The sequence below is a fragment of the Labrus bergylta genome, chromosome 16 (assembly GCF_963930695.1).
Source record: "Labrus bergylta chromosome 16, fLabBer1.1, whole genome shotgun sequence".
NCBI lineage: Eukaryota > Metazoa > Chordata > Actinopteri > Labriformes > Labridae > Labrus > Labrus bergylta.
The window spans coordinates 18,346,810-18,364,951 of NC_089210.1; the positions used below are offsets into that span (position 1 = coordinate 18,346,810).

Consider the following 18,142-nt stretch of genomic DNA (forward strand, 5'->3'; position numbering starts at 1 on the left):
CACAAATCCTTAAATGTGTCAGCTCCTTTCCTACAGTAAATACTGTATATTTTCTAATCTGTCTCCTTTAGCGCTGCACAGACAGAGTGTACACGACCCACTTAGCATCCACTTTCTCTTCAAAGTAGCACCCTGCACGTATTGACTCTATTTACAGGAGTCAAGTGGAACCGTGTTATAGCTGAGGCAATTACAAACAAGCTCTCTCCCCCTGAAGATCTGCCGGCGCGTTACGCCTCCATCAGCACTTTTCTGCAGGGCTGCTGCTGCTGAAGCAATGCAACACTTTGCAGTCTGATTTACCTTATTATGGTAATGAACAAAGTTTGTCTACCTGCCTCGGCGAGAGAAAGACACACACACACAAAAAAACCCTGCCGAGTATTTATCCTGTGTAATCAAGGAGGCATAGCTTGAAAGGCGTCTTGAAGTTGGAGAACAATGGAGCCTTGAAAGAGCAGGCAGGAGGAGACTGGGAGAGGAGACACACTGCAGACTCACTTCTACTGCCCTCGAGCAAAAGAAGAAAGCAGGAACAGGAGGGGGGATTATTAATTCACAGGGGTGGATCGGCGGTCTTTGTCCCTTTTTTTTAGTGTGGCTCAACATGTAGCTCCACCTGCAGCAGAAAGTTTGATTGTTGGTACTTTGATACACTGAGCTGAGTCGATCAGCTGTCCCAATACAATCGCTGTGAGAGTGACGATATCTGATATTCTGTAGAAATGTAAACATTGTATTGAAGTTAGGGTGGGGAAGGATTTGCTGCTTGAAGATTTACTTCGACTCCACTAATAATTTAGCCTGAAAATAAGATTCTTAGAGGAGAAAGGGATCACAGCTGATCTGTGATCCGAATGTGATGTGTTATCAACAATGTGTTATTACTTTTTTAAAGTATATAATCAAGTTTCAAAATCAGGAAAATTTAAGGAGTATTCTCTGCTCTGGGATGCATCCGTTGAATACATGATAGCCACGCCCACTCAAAGGAGAGACGAGGATTTCCCAACTTTCAATAACTGCCTCTACCTGACAGTGGAGAGGTCATCTGGCTCAGGGTTCACCTGGCTGCTCTATTGGACCTGTCCTGCCCTTCATGTTTGAGCCACCAGAGGCAGAGTCAGAGTCACAGCCTGAGTCACACTGACCTCCTCATCCTCCTCATCAAGCAGGCCAAGTCGATGTGGCATTCAGGGAAGATGCACGGGCAGAATGAACACATAGCTAGCTAGAAAAACTACAGACTATAATGTTGAACCGTGTAGTGACTGAGTTGGAGAACTGAACATGCTGAAGCACTCTCATTTTCATTATAGCACTGGATGATGCCAAAGGACCCCCACGCATCATCGTACCCCCCATTACGCCCCGCCTAAAAAAACATTGTAACTGTCTGATCATTATCGGTGGAGTCATGTTAAACTTAATATAGATTTGAAAAAATATCGTATTCTAGAGCTGAAATTTTTTTTTTTTCTCTTCATATTTTTTCTTCATTTTGAAAGAAAAAATACAATAAATGATCCACCGCAATGTGAAAGTCTTATTTTTTATTCTAAGTGTTTTATGCTTTGGAACTCGTGATATTTTAGCATTGTTGAATCGATATTATGAGAACTGAAGCTTTAGCCAAAGGTTCTTTAAATGTACGGAACAAAAACTGACTGATTTAACAGTAAGCACATCATGAATAATGACTGAAAGGTACTTCCAGTTACTCTTGTTGAAAAATATGATGGTGGTTTTTAGATGTAGAGACAAACTCTGCCCAGTGACTGAAGCAATGCATGTGACGCTCAGGCTTTTATCCTGATCACAATGAGCAGTTTCATCGCCTTCATAATGACCCTGTTACAGCTGCTGGACATGGGCATCCTTCACTCAATATTGTTCATACCCATACAATCGACACAAGGTCAAAAGGTCACCTCGGAGTTATTCAACCGCACACTCATACACACAAGCTCAGCCCACTCACTTACAGATTACACCTCGTTTGTAGTCAGCGCCTGTAGCCTCACTACTGTTATAAATATGGACGTGAACTGATGCCTGAAAAACAACAAATATATAAGAATGTAAGAAAAGTATGGAACACTATATTTGTAGCAATTTCTTCGCTATTATGTACAAAGCAATGATTACAATGAGAGATCAGTGTGCTGACATGCTGAAAGAAAAGGGTGATAACTAAATCTACGAGTGATCCATCCTTCTCTCCTCCCTCCTGAGCCGTCTCAGGACTCCCTGTGGGGAAATCTGTGGCTTCACCGAGAGGGTTTTGTAATGCAATCCAGCGAGAGAGGAGAGACATTTACTCAGACGCTGCTGCTGTTTTCTGATTATTTATTTATAGGACAGATCACAGAGTGCATTTGTTTAAGTGTGCAGGAGAGCCTTTCCGAGTTCCAGCTTTCGTTACAAATAAGAAGACAGGATGATGGATATTTGCAGATTTTTGCAGCCATACATAAAGAAATAAAGAATTACTGCAGGAGGAGGGGAAGCATGTCCTTCCTCCTTAACTTTTTATTATACAAACTGATGCTTCCTCTCTCTTCCTGTATCTCAAAACATTCCCTGTGCTCACCGTGGACGACCTCCTATTCTCTAAAATACATCTGAAGGAGACGAGAGGCGTTTTGGAGATGCAGGAAATTTGCAAAGTTCTGAGTTGAACCCTCCCCCCTTTTTATTGATTCCTGTGAACAGAGAGAGAGAGAGAGAGAGAGAGAGAGAGAGAGAGAGAGAGAGAGAGTGAGAGAGAGAGAGGGAGAGAGAGAGAGCGAGAGCGAGTGAGAGAGAGAGCGAGTGAGAGAGAGAGCGAATGAGAGAGAGAGAGAGAGAGAGAGCGAGTGAGCGAGAGCGAGTGAGAGAGAGCGAGAGAGAGCGATTGAAAGAGAGAGAGAGCGAGTGAGAGATAGCGAGGGAGTGAAAGAGAGAGAGAGAGAGCGAGTGAGAGAGAGAGGGAGAGCGAGGGAGTGAGAGAGAGAGGGAGAGTGAGGGAGTGAGAGATAGAGGAGGAGAGGAGGCCGTACTTCTACCTGAGCCCACACAGAGCCTCGGTGGAACCATTGATCATTTTAAGGTGTTCTAATTACTGAGGATAATAAAGAATTGATTGAGGCAGTCAAGAGAGAAAACACATCAGCTTCATGCCAGTGTTCTCTTTGCATGTGTCAGAGCACACGCAAGCATGGAACTGAGGAGACCCTGGAAATAACTCAACAAATCTGAATACAGAATAATTCAGGAACATAATAAGTGTCTTTGTAAATCATGACATGTGGAAATGAATGTTTAAAACAAGTTTGAAGTTGCAATAACAATATGACATGCAATAAATAAATCTTTATGATTACGTAAAGGCGTCCATATTACTTTTCTGGTCTATCAGCTGATCTCTGTGTCACAGTATCTTTGTTTATAATATCGTCTCTGCAGCATTTAGTATGATTCAAACTAGCAGGAGTGCTGTTCTGATTCCACTCAAAGGTCCCTTCAACCACCTTCTGCTTGCTTTTCTAACCTTGCTGGTATAAACAAATTGACACTCATTAACTTGACATTAGCTGACGGCTAGCTGCGGCTTCATCTGATTGGCCACATGGTGTATTCAGTGTGGCGTTTCAGGTCAGCTGTTTGCAGGCTGATGATGAATGCATGGTGTTCAGAGAAGATGTGTTTTCTTAGATTTGATTTCTAAACTGTCTTATGGAATATGTTAAATACACATTTTTATACATCATCACTGACAGTGAACTTTATTTCTTCTTCTTTTTTTTTTTTTTAGCTCAATCATATTTATACCTTTTTTAAATTCAATATTGTTTCAAATGGGTCAACCCCTCATATCACAGTGCAGCTCAGGTCCTTCAACTCCTACTGCAGCCCCTAACACCACATGAAGCATCACGATGAGTCAAACCCTCACCTTTCAAATCGAGAACACACGTTTCTTTTACTCGATGCTCTCTTTCATAATTTCTAATATTTATTTTTGTATTGTTTTGTGATGTCTTTGTTCAAATCTAAATTTGTTCATGTCTGAGTCATTTGCAGTATTTTTGTCGATACTGTCCTCCTACACTATGTTTCGTATCGTCTAGCATTTGTATTTGGTTTCTCATCAGCACAATAAAAAGTGTGTTATGGAGCCAACCTGCAAACGTTTTTAAACACGATTGTTCCAACATTCAGAGGGACAACAGCAGCTTGAATCTTGTGAGTCTAAAGAAGTGGTATTGGTGCCAATATTTGATGGTCTCTCCTTGTTCTAATTATAGCTTAGCACTTTGAGGTAATGTGTGTTTTAAGACTTTAACTATGTTAATGAACTGAAGGCCTTTAGAATAAACAGCTAGCCGTCAGCCTGCAGCTGCTCTCAGGTAACAACCTGCACAAACAAAAGGAAACACCTTGTTCCACATGAGGAAGCACAGTATGCTGAGCTGATGGTAGCTGTGTGCTTATATAATATGAAGAGAATGATATGTAGAGTGCTTGTTTGTGTGCAGGTCGAGCACATGACAGCACCCTGAGGTGTACCCAGAGAACAATTAGCAGCCCCGGTGCTCTGTTCAGCGTGCCCCTGTGGAGGCTTTATGAATGTTTCACAGCATTCAAGAGAGATGCTTCATGTTGTAGAGCAGTGAGGGTGGGTCAGAGTCAGACTGGAGGAGTGAGTCCTTTATGTAGAGAGGTGGTCATTAGAGACACAGAGGGACAGCACAATGAAACACGGGGAATGTGCAAATGCTGTTCACTGGCTTCAAAACACTCAGAACATGAACAGTTTCGACTCTGAGCCTGGGGGGTCATTCCCTACCCAAGTACAATCATGAACTACAAAAATCTATTTTACAGTGGATGTGCTCCGTACTGTTTCATCCAGGACTAAAACGTAAACGGTAGACAACAGGTGCAAGTGTTAGGACTCACATCAAGGAAAACGAGCAGAAAATTCAGAAACGCAGCAACTTTAAGAGCAAATGGAAACATTCAAAATACGTGCAATGGCTTAAACATGCTGCAAATAATTCAAATAATCTGCATAATGCATCAAACACACTGCAAATACATAGATACAAAGCCAAACACAAACAAATTCAGAAAACAACTGCAAATAGACAAACGCTGCAAATCCAGCCTTCTCAACAGAAATGTTGAGAAGGACAGAGAATAGTGTCTTTATTACATCAACAAGGAGATTTAAAGCGATTCCCGTCTGAATTTTGACCCCGGGGAAGAGACAGCCGAGCGGGGGCTTTGTCACTTGCAGCCCCGGGATGCCTGGAGCTAAAACTACAGTAGCTGTGAGGCTGTGGGATATGTTATGTAAAGGCCAAACAAGGGACAAAATTTGAGGAGAAAAATATAGTTTTATTCTCTGTATAGGAACTTTGTTAAACCGCTTGACTGATTGAACCCAAGAAACACATTAAACTCCACAAACACATGAATCTACTTCTAGCATTTCATTAGACAATATTTGACACACAATGTCTTCAAGAGATTCATTTTTTTAAAGCAAATATGTTCCATGACTCTGAAGATAATGACACAAGAATTAGCTTTCATAAATATTTTCTGTATGAGGGTAGGTCCTCGAGAGCAGGCAGCCCAGGTTCAGACCTGTGGCTCCTTTCCTGCATGTCATTCCCCTCTCTCTCTCTCTTCTGGGTTTCTAACTCTATCCACTGTCCTGTCTCCACAATATCAATAAAAAGGCATAAAAGCAACAGAAACACATGCTGCAACAGATTTGCTTGCATGCACACACACATCACAATCAGTTGTGTGTGTGTGTGTGTGTGTGTGTGTGTGTGTGTGTGTGTGTGTGTGTGTGTGTGTGTGTGTGTGTGTGTGTGTGTGTGTGTGTGTGTGTGTGTGATCTGTTTCATCTTCTCATATCAGAGTTTAATACAGGATCCTCTGTCTTTGACAGAAATTATAGATCAGCCTACATGCACAGAAGATAAAAGCAAAAGTGGAAACAAGAAGATTAATTCACATATTGTACAGAGGATGATTTGAAGAAACAGATCCACAAACTTACACTCCCACGCCGTCTTATACAAACAGAGCGTACTAACACACATTGCACAATGAGCCTTTGGCACCTCATGACTCATTTCTCAACTTCTGCCCACTTTCAACCTCCTGCTCTGTGACTCCGGGCCAGTGTCTCTGCGTGTGTGCGTGTGTGTGTGTGTGTGTGTGTGTGTGTGTGTGTGTGTGTGTGTGTGTGTGTGTGTGTGAGGCAGAAAAGGCGGTAAATACAGTTTGCTCAGAGCACTTTCCACACAACCTCAGAGCCATGTTTGTTTGACAGGAGCCTCCTCATCCCTCCCTCCCTCCCCCTGCTGCCTATTAACTTTAATTAACGTTCCACTTTACCTGCTGGTTGTGATATACTCATCTAATACGTTGTAAACAGAAATAAGCAACATGTTTTCCATCACGCTGGAGGGGGCTGTTCACTATGAGCCAACAGCCTCTTCACACTCACATTTTTAGAGCCTCTGATAAAAGATCTTCAGCGTTTGGAAACTGAAGGAGTTTTTGTACAAAGACTTGGGTCCTTCATTAAAGGTACTGTTTTGTATGTATCTGCGGACAATTTGGGTGCACATTCACTAGCTGGATATCAAGAGTCTTTCAATGTTGAGAAATATTGTCGATTTTGTTTAGCTAATCGAATAGATATTCAACAGCAAGATGTCAGAAGTGGGAATTTCACTTTGAGAACACCAGAGTTGTTTGATGAAGCTGTTAATGTGCTTAATACAACTGATGCCACATGTGTTGATGGTTTGAAGAGAGACCGTCCTTTAAGAAAACTTGCCCACTTTCATCCTGCTAAAGGGTTTCCACCTGATTTTTTGCATGATTTATTGGAAGGTATTGTACCTGTGGAACTATGTATATGTCTTTCAGATCTGATTGCTAAAAAAAAAAATAACATTAAGTGATCTTAACAACAGAATAGAATCTTTTCCCTTTCAATTTTATGACAAAACCAACAGACCACAGACAATACAAAGAGACTTTTCAAAAAAAGGGAACAATCGGTGGAAATGGACATGAGAACTGGGCACTTCTGAGATTTATTCCCCTGTTGATTGGACACCATATCCCAGAGACTGAAAAAACTTGGTCTGTGATACTTGAACTTAAAGACATTGTGGAGCTGTTAACCAGCTCCTCCTTCACAACAGGAACCCTGTGCTGAAGAAAAGCTGCTCATCACTCCAAGGACATTTATGTTACATTAAGGTATAGTTTGATGTTCACAGAACACACACCTCTAATTCTGTACAATGCCATGTCTATAGCTCCAATTTATTTCCAACTTTTCAAAAGAGATTTCCCCTGAAACGGTGTTTTCTTCTTTGTTCATCGGTGCCTCCTCAACAATGCTTCTCAGAGTAATTGTCTCACCTCAAGAAATACGACGTGTCACCCTGCTGAATGTTCCTGCGTCAGTTGAAGAGCTGTGCACAGTACTGCGCAACACTCTGGGCCTTCGAGGGGTTTTCATTTTACAGTTTGAGGATCCAGGGAATGAGCTCTGCAATTCAACAGACATTAACGAATTGCCAAAAGAACGAGCAACACTGAAAGTTTTGTTCATGTTAACTGAACCAGTTTCTGAATCGCCCTTAGAATCATTGCATTGGTGGCATTGGTGGTTTTAAAAATACTTAAACTGTGTATTAACATTTTTGCATGTGAATGATTTTCTACCCCTACACAGGGCCTGAATTTCAGCACGGGATTGCGGGAACCGCGCAGAAATTATTAAATTCCTTCAAGTCCCACAACTCATAATGCGGAAAAATCATGCATCAATTTACAAGGATGTTTACAGTCCTCCTGTATGACACAGCAAATTGTTTTCACCATTGAGTACATAAAAGACAGTACATAAGAGACAGTACTCTTGAGTACATAAGAGACAACACATCAGAATAAAAATGTTGGTGGGTATGGGAAACCAGTGCTCTCTTCTGAGCTGCTTGTCTATTGCATCTGAAATTCTTTGTATGATGACTTTTGCTAGTATTTTGCTTGGAATTGACAAAGTAAAGTGAGTAAATGTATGAAATGTTTTAAATAAATGTCATTTTTAAAAGTTGTGGAAGAATTCAATGTGATTCTTTTAAAAAAGCATACTTGAAATTATCAGTTAAAATAACTTTTAAACCTAAGTTGAAGCACATTTGAAATTGTATTTCTCCAGGCTTACAATGGCAAGTTATATAAACATAGATTTATTATTTTAACTTGAACAAAACTTGAAATTGTTAATCAAAACAATACAGAATTGTGTGTTTTGTTGACTAGGTCAGAAACATTATTTTTTAAATAAATGTTGCATAACTCATTGTTTTAATTTGTGATATTAAGTTGAAACAAGGTATCAAAAGCCAAAAATAATTCAGAACTTCAACAACATAGTTGAGATAACTACAAGATTGTAGTTATCTCAACTTCTTTAACTTGAATTTCAGAGTTGAAACAAAGTGTGTCTTTAAGTTGACTTAACTTACATTTTCAAGGCAGCAAATGAACTTGCATTTTTAAGTTTAACCAGCTTGAAATGTTTAACAGTGTTGATCCTCAGTTGAACCTAAAGTAGTTTGTGTTGATCTGTCATCTTAAGGAGCATCACAAAGCTCTAATATGGTCCAGATAAGATGCTCGCAAATCCATTCATTGTCTATGTGTTGTGCAAGAGTGTATCTGAGCCTCGCCAAGCTGAGCAAGGTCGGGGTTGCGCACTGTGCAGAAGTTACAAATTTCACAACAGAGATGCAGCTCTCCTTGACGACACCTTGGTGCGTCCAATGGGAGGGAAGATCAACAGTGTCCTACTATCCTGAGCCCAATAGACCAGCTTTAAGCTCTACTGGGACATCGGCAAGAAAGCTCTAGTTTGGAAATACATAACCAACAGTTTGGGCGTACCAGGTGTGTTAGATTTGCTGCTTGTGAAACAGTCGTTAAAGAGCTACAGCTCCTGAAATAGCCTACACACACCCTCATCATCTCCTCTGCAGCAGAGTAAAGACCAGGACTACGAGGCAGGAAACTGAATTGTTAATGTAAGGTATTCCCTAACCCCCCAGGGTGATTGTTTTAATGTGTATATCCACGTTTATTATGTCTGTGTATTTTTGTTTAATGCTGTAGCTTTAGCAGTGAAGAAAAAAATACAAAACAACTTGTGTCTCATGCATTATACTATTTATTTTTATTTTTTATTCAATTTCAAAACAACAAGAGGTGACACTGCCCCTTTAAACTGCATGACAGGGTGACCACACCTTTCCTTTCGATTTTGCTGCCTCCGTAAGCAACAAGATTTGTGGGCTTCTCCTGTAGCTGCTCGTTGTTTGCTACTCTGTTGAAAGTCTTTTGTGATATCACATTGCATTTTGCTCCTGTGTCAACTTTCATTTTAGTGGGCTTGCTGTTGATGTACACTGTTACAAATCCTTCATCTTTGTCGCCAGCTTGAGCATTGATGCTGTCAATACACTTGTCAACATGGACGCCGTCCACATAGAAAGTGTCCTCCCTGCATGTTGCAGGCTCATCTATTGCTATTTTGTGCACAGATTGTCTTAAAGTCTTCTTCATAAAGCTGTTTTGACTGTGAGTTTTCGATTTGCAGTACTTCTTGTAATGATTTGGTTTCTTGCAATTATGACACTGTTGTCCAAAAGCTGGACACTTCTCCTGCTTAGCCGCCTGGCTACCACCACAGTTACTACAGCTGGTGATGACCTGGGACTGAGCAAATGATTGGGACTTTGACTGGTACTTTCTGAGGGAAACTGGCCGTACTATATCAACATTAGTAGCTTGAAAGGCTAGTGTCTTGCTACTCTCCTCCGTCATTTCTTGAATGCGACAGAGAGAAATGGCTTTGGTCAATGTTAATTCACTGTCTCTTTAACAGGGATTTTCTAAGAGTGTCACTAGTGATGCCACACACTATCCGGTCACAGACAAGTTCATCAGTCAAATCTCCAAAATGGCAGCTCTTAGCTTTAATCCTCAGATCACTGATGAATGACTCGATGCTCTCACCTTGTTTCTGATTTCTTGAATGAAACTTGTGTCTCTACATTATTTTGTTGTTTTGTGGATTGCAGATTTCACGGAATTTCCTCTTTAAACATTCGGGATCCTCCCTGGACTCTGCTGGAGTGATTACTGCTCCGCCGTTGCCGGGTGCTCTTACTTCAGCTGCGTAGATGGCATCCTCCTGCAAAATTGAGGCGGATATAAGCCTTCGTCCTTGCAGGTTTGTTGAAGTGTGCTGCGGTGATAAAGATGTCGTACTCCCGCTCAAATATCCGCCAACTTTCGGCGACGTTGCCGTCAAAAACAACCAGGTCTGGTCTGCGAAATCCATCCGCCATTGCAGTGACGTACCGTGGCTTTACCAGTAGCTTGTTAGCATAAACAGTCCGGGCACATTTACTCTGTCCGTGGAAACACTCACAGGCGAGGAGTTCGTACTATTTCTGACACCATGTTGAATTGTCTTTGTTGCATCCAGTGCGTGCATGTGAATAAGAAGACAATTTATTAATTGCCACTGGTTCATTTATTAACCGAGAGTAGACATGTGTCATTCATCAGGCATAACATGTTATAACTGCGCACTCTAGTGGTGCTGATCAGGATAAACACACACCTGCTACGGTGGCCTGCAGTAAACAAACAGAACGATCATTTAGCGAATGATCTACACCTATTCTTTTGTATAGGCATACCTCAGGTCATGTGACTGCCCGGTTTTCCCCTGGCGAAAAAAGAAACATGGCGGACATCCCTTCTATTTTCGGTGGAAAATGAAATATTTTAAGATAGTTTGAGGCTTAAGTGTCGTTTTGATAACCTTTCTGGTGACAAATGTACATTGTATCTTCATAATCTTTGTTCGGTTTATGTTTATGATCTTTAGTTTGTTCGATGCAATCAACAAAGTAAACAGCCAGCGATAAGAACTACAAACGGACGCATGACACTGACATCAGATAATGACGTATTGATAATCGTCACTTGTGAGCGAGCCTCTTTATTAGCTCTTTCAGGGAGTATTTACTGATGTTTTTTGAGGTTGGTTGCAAAAACCCATTTTAAATCTGTGTTAACCAAAGATCCCATTCCAGGAATCTAAGCAAAAACCCATTCAGAAAGCCCATTATGCTATGGTCTGCCAGTGTACTGCTGACATGCGCAATCGTGCAGTCACACCCACTGTCTTTTGAAGGCAGAGGGCGCGCTCATTATCGATTCAACTAGGTCTGTGAGCCCACAAGTCACTTAAGGCCCCACTCTCAATTTGCCAAACCTTTCACAATTGAAACACTTTTATCAAAACATCAAAAAAGGGTGTTAAAAAGTGTGAAAATGTTCCAAAAGACAGAGGGTCATTCTCCACTATATGCTGTATGCTTTGTGAACAAGACTGATGTTAAAAACTCCTTTTAAAGGTGCTTAAAAGAGCTAATTTGACCATTTGAGGCCTAGCAGAGACATGAAGCCTTTTGACCTGTTCAACCCTGTTGCTCTATGAAATACATTAAACTGAATATTAAAACAATGACTGATGACAAATTAGATTAACTCTTCTATAAGGAAAGAAGGATAAAAAAAAGTACCTGGATGAATTAATATGGACAAGAGCGACATGAGTAAGAGATCTTTACTTTTAGCTATAATTCTAAACCAAGCACTTAAGGCTGTCCTCCAAGCATAGTTCCCCAGATTTTATGATATACTTACACCAAAACAAACAAACAAACTAACAAAATAATTTAAAAAAAAAAAAAAAAAAAAACATTTTATGTTCTGGGCTTTGAAAGCGCTCTTTGAAAGTATGACTGCAAGACCCCTGCCTATGAAATGAAAATATTTAAGTTTTTGGCTTAGAGCTGAACGACATACATCGTTGGAAAGGTCTCATCCTGGAGAGTAACATATGTGAAGATGAGGTTTCAACATGACCCTTGTTTTGAAATAATGCCCTTTGAACCTTGACCCAAGGGCATGTTTGAAGGCTTATACCTCAGCAACAAAAGGGGCTACAGACATGGGAATAACTGTTTTAGAGAGGTCTTGGAACAAAGTATCATGTGAGGGTAGTCAGCTCACCAAAATAACAGGGGGAGCTGATATATATGGTTAAAATATATTTTAACAAATGTATCAATTATTTTTTAAATACCTGATAACATAAATGTGTTAACCATCCAATTAAACTCCCCTGTGTAGCCTCAATTATAATACATATATAATATATAAATATATAATACTTCTTATATAAGGGAAACACTGAGATTTGTCTAAAAGACTACAATTCCTCAGAGTCAAGTCACACAGCTTGATACTGAATGGCGCCATAATTGTAGTCTTTTCCGTTTCCAAAAAAAGGTTGTAACTAGGATTATAAAAGGCTTACAAAAGATATTTTCACTGAATATGTCACGAATCTCGTGTGGTCGAAGTATTTATTGCATAGTACATATATGATGTATGTTTAAAAATAAAGTACATATATCAGTTAATTTCAGATATTTTGACTGTTATTCTAGAAACGGGAATTTTGGTAGTTATGTCTGGCGTTGTGCACAGAGGGAACATAATTATTGTTGTAAAAAATGTATATCTACCTATTATATCAAATATTTACTAAAGCCGAATGGGTTTTGTAAAATAATCTAGACTATATATATTGTAAAAGAAAGTGGTCAAATCAAACCTGTTTTAAAAGATAGTATTAATCTGTCAGGATTATTTTGTTCAATAAAATCATATAAATCACACATGAACTGTACAGTATTGTCTTTATGTATCAAGGATTGTTACATTTTATAGTTTATAATGTTGCTAATATGCATCGATCTGTTCCAATCGTTTTATTAAATTTGGTTGTAATGAAAGACAGCCATAAAAATATAACAGAAATCATTATTTATTGCATAGGAGCTTAGTTTGATGTCTAGGGTCTGATGTAACCCGTTTTAAGAGCCGCTAACCGAACGTCCACTTCCTTCCAGTTCGTTGTTGATAGCGTCCATAGCTAAAGATCATAAACATAAACTGATTGAAGATTATGAAGATACAATGTACATTTGTCACCAGAAAGGTTATCAAAACGACACTTAAGCCTCAAACTATTTTAAAATATTGCATTTTCCGCCGAAAATAGAAGGGATGTCCGCCATGTTTTTCTTTTCGCCAGCGGAAAACTGGGCAGTCACATGACCTGAGGCATGCCTATACAAAAGAATAGACAAAAGGAAAGGCATGTCACAATTTTAGAGCCCTTATTGTGAAACTACTACGTTTTGCGCTGTGGACCAACGTAGGTATTACGCATTTTGACAAGAGACTGGGTTGTTACAGCACACACTGACAACATGCTGGGGACCCTGTGCACTCTCATCACTGCTCTAACATGTAAGAGATTCTTCTCAGTCCTTTCACACACCATCACTTCACACACAAACCTTTCACTCATGTCTTTTTCTCTGTGTGTGTGTTACAGATGTTGATGCAGTGATAGTGCTGACCCAGACGCCTGCTGTCCACACAGTTTCTACAGGACAACAAGTTGATCTTCTGAATTAAATGTAAAATCCAGAGAGATGATAGGATTGATGTCTCCTGATACAAACAGGTTCCTGGTGAAGCTCCTCAGTATGTTCTGAGATTTCACCACTCTCACAGTTCACTTAGCTTTGGATCAGGATTCTCCTCAGACAGATTCAACTCTAAATCCTCATCAAACATAGATTAACAGTTCATCATAAAGAGAGCAGAGACAGGAGACTCTGCTCAGTATTTCTGTCAGACATGGGATAACTCTGCTAAGGAGAACGTATCACAGTGATTTACAAAAACCTCCTCACTAACTACTTTTGCTTTTTGACTCTCTTTCACATTGAATAATGCTCACTGTAAAAACACTACACACAACATATCATTACTATCAAACAGTGTCTTCAAAATATTCTAAAAATGCCATTTAGATGGAAAAAAACTAACAAATGTATCTCATTAACAAACATAAAGAAACCACAAATTTCAGTATTTTTTTCATGCTCTTTTTTTTTTTCTAATTTACAACATACAGCAATGTGTAACAAAAAAAAGTGAAGAACAAGGACGAGCAAAGAGATGAATTCTCTTCCTCTGGAAACATAAAATACAAGAGCAGCTGGCATTTAGAATATAAAGCACACAAGGAGAGATGAAGGGAAAAAAACATTCATATGATCGTTTTCTTTAAATTCATCAAGTTAATCAAAAGAATTTCAACTGTAACAACTACAAAATTAATTTAGAAATAAAGTTCACCTTGCTATATTTGTGAGTCCAACATTTAGGGAAGTTCAATCAGATGAAACAGGAGATAACTATAGGCTATTTGTGTTGGTATCATACTGTTCATTATTTGATACCCATTGCAGAGACCATGAGGCAGTTCATAGCTCAGAGAAGAGATTTCACATTGTTTGATTAGACTGATGAAATCCTGATTCTGTTTGATTCATCCTTCAGCCTCAGGTCAAATTTTTGTCTGGAAACAGGAAAGTGTCAAAGTTCACTTTAGAAAGAGAAGAAGAAGAGACAAACTTCATGATGTTGGAAACATGTCACAGAATCACAGGAATGATGTGTTTACAATCCCAAGAGTCAATATAATAACAGAAGATGATTTCTTAGAGAGAGAACATTTCATGAGAAGTGTGATGAAAGTGAGATAACCTGAGAAATGTTCAATCGGAAACATTCTTTATACTCAACCTGTTTACTGCACAAACTCAAATACACACGTGTGAGGACACATTACACTTCAAATCATATAGACATTATTACTTCATTAGATTATGAATACTGATCTCAAAGACATGAGGGGGCCTCTAAAGACAACAGGAACAACAATCAATCAATAATCAATAAATTTGTATTTGTATAGCATCAAGTCATAACAAGTGTTAGACACTTTACAAAAAGCAAGTAAAAGACCTTACTCTTTGTCTGTTAACATTACAAAAGAGCAGTTAAAAAGACCTTACTTATTGTTATGTTACAAAAAGCAGGTAAAAGACCTTACTTATTGCTATATTACAAAGGGGGGGGGGTTTGTTCTGGCAGGCCGTCAACCAACGATCTCGAGGAGCCTAAGAGAGCTCCAGGAAAGTAGGTGGTTAGTGACTGAGATTTACAGATAGATACATGCAGTAATATTATGTACTGTATATGCACAGAGAGAGAGAGAGAGAGAGAGAGGAGCTCAAGGTGCCAGTTCCCCCGGTAAGTCTAAGCCTATAGCAGCATAATTAAGAGTTTGTCTACACCAGCACCAGCCCTAACTATGAGATTTATTAAAAAGGAAAGTTTTAATTCTATTCTTAAAAATACAGAGTGTGTCTGCCTCCCGGACCCCAGCTGGAAGATGATTCCAGAGGAGAGGAGCCTGATAACTGAAGGCTTTACCTCCCATAGTACATTTAGAGACTGTAGGTACCACTAGCAGGCCTGCATTCTGGGACCGTAATGTTCTCGAGGGACAGTACAGCACTAGTAGCTCCTTAAGATAAGATGGTGCCTGGCCATTTAGAGCTTTGTAAGTGAGAAGAATGATCTTGAATTCTATTCTAGATTGTATAGGGAGCAAGTGCAGAGAAGCCAACACAGGAGTAATGTGGGCCCTTTTCCTAGTTCTAGTCAGTACACGAGCTGCAGCGTTCTGGACTAGTCCAACAAAGCCTCTCTGGTCTGTCTGTCCACTCAGTCTGTGCCTTTTGCAGATGTGAGCTGGATTGCTGCTGGGAGTCCAGTGAGCAGTGGGATCTCTACCAGCACGGCCGTTCAGCAACCAGACCAGACTTTTCAAATCAGCAGCTATCTGTCCATCCAGACGTCAGACTGGAACATGGACAAGGTTTACACATGTCGAGTGTCTTTGGGCTCCCAGACTTCAGAGAAAACCATCAACAAGTCCCACTGTTCCACTGTTCCATTTCTGGTATATTTAACCCCTGCAGTGCACAAGACGCTTTGTCTTTGTCTTTTGTATAAACTTATAGCTGATACAAAAACCTCTAAATCAATCAAATATGAATCTTAAGATAATTGACTGCACTTTAACTGACTCTTTTCAAACATGCACACATAAATGCATCAAGAGTTGTCTCCCCCTTGTGGTTGAAGTCAAGCCTTAGATTATATGTTATGTTTAAGAAAACCAATCTGTAAGTGATGACAGAATGTGATGTATTGAAGTACTCGTCATCCACTTATTGTTTTTCTCTGCATTTTTTTTAACCCTTTAAAAGAAAACAATTATCCTTGCACAAGTATCTATGTTTCTGGATTTCATTTGTCAGAATCTACTTTAAGGCAGGTCCTGCAAAAAAGATTAAAGCTACATTTAAATATACACAGCCTTATGGTGCCTTATAATCAGCATCAGTATGGTGCAGCCACTCAAAACTAAATCCTTAAAGGATTTAAATATGTAAAGATCATCAAAATTATTATTATTATTTCTTACATTTTAATCGATCCTACAAGTTTCTACATTTAAGGACATTGTTAAGGTATTTGTCTGATTAACCAATTGATCACAAATGAAACATCAGTGTATTTCAGGTCAGAGACAGTTTTACAGTGAGATGACCTTTGACCTCTTCATTTGCATGCAGCTATGAATAAGAAGAGGAGGCCTGCATGTGCATCCTGAGGAGGAGGAGAGGGAGGAGCAGAGAGGTGATGCTTCACTGATGGAGGATGAAATCTCAGTTTAATTTGTTCATTTTATCTGATTATTCTGATAACACTTCCTATGGAAGAAACTAAAACTAGGCAAATATACAATAAAATGAAAAAGCTCTTTGTTGATGCACAGGTTGACCTATTTAAAATAGAAAAATCTTCAAATACTGTTTTTTTATTTAAAGACTGAATCAATGAAAATGTTTTTGTGTTGATTAATAACCTGTTGGTAAGACAAACATCAGTAATGAGGAAATAAACAGTTCAACCGTTTTTGTTTTTTGTTTTTTTTATTCATGAGTTCAATTAAAGAAAATTCTTCATTACTCACATTTTGTATTGCATAATTAATGAATTTGTAGCAAGTTGCAAAGCTGATCCATCACCTCCAGCTAGAGGTCACAACATGTATTACAAGCATGCAGACATATACTGTAAGATGTGAACCTTGTAAAACCTTGAACCTTGAGCAAACAGCACAAAGAGTCAAGAAGCAGATTAGAAATGGTCCCTCTGCTCCTCTACTGGTCTTCAGTGGAACAGTGGGACTTGTTGATGGTTTTCTCTGAAGTCTGGGAGCCCAAAGACACTCGACATGTGTAGACCTTGTCCATGTTCCAGTCTGACGTCTGGATGGACAGATAACTGCTGATTTGGAAAGTCTGGTCTGGTTGCTGAACGGCCGTGCTGGTAGAGATCCCACTGCTCACTGGACTCCCAGCAGCAATCCAGCTCACATCTGCAAAAGGCACAGCTGAGTGGACAGACAGACCAGAGAGGCTTTGTTGGACTGGAGCTCAGCACTGGACGGAGGGAAGACTGTGAGGACAGGAGGAGAGAGGCTGGAGCCTGAAACACACACACACACACACACACACACACACACACACACACACACACACACACACACACACACACACACACACACACACACACACACACACACACACACACACACACACAGGACATTGAACACATGAGTACAAGTGAAGTCATTCAACACAAAGTATGACAGAGACCATCAACTCATTAGTTTTGTTCACAGTTTGACAAACAGGCTGCAGTAAAGAATGTTGTCATCACATGTAAAAACATCATGAAATGATGATCAAAATGATGAGTCATTCATCAATCAGGATCATTTTTTATGACAGTAACAATATCATAAAGACACTTTGTGTGCCACTTTGAGAAATATGAAACAACTGTCCTGAAATAACAATTCAATTATTTTTTCTAACCAACTATCTAACACTTAGAAATGAGGAAATAATCCAGAGCATGTTTTTAATTTAAAAAACTAACTCATCAAAAACTTTTAACATTTGAA

At 39.5% G+C, this 18,142-nt stretch overlaps 1 long non-coding RNA gene across 1 annotated transcript in view; it reads right to left on the minus strand.

The window, feature by feature from the left end:
• Positions 1-17,415: 17,415 nt before the first annotated feature.
• The window catches only part of LOC110000631 (uncharacterized), a 1,967-nt gene continuing 1,240 nt past the window's right edge, over positions 17,416-18,142 (minus strand). The window contains exon 3 of the long non-coding RNA XR_010668877.1: positions 17,416-17,661. This is a non-coding gene — a long non-coding RNA (uncharacterized lncRNA). The remainder of the gene's footprint in view (positions 17,662-18,142) is intronic.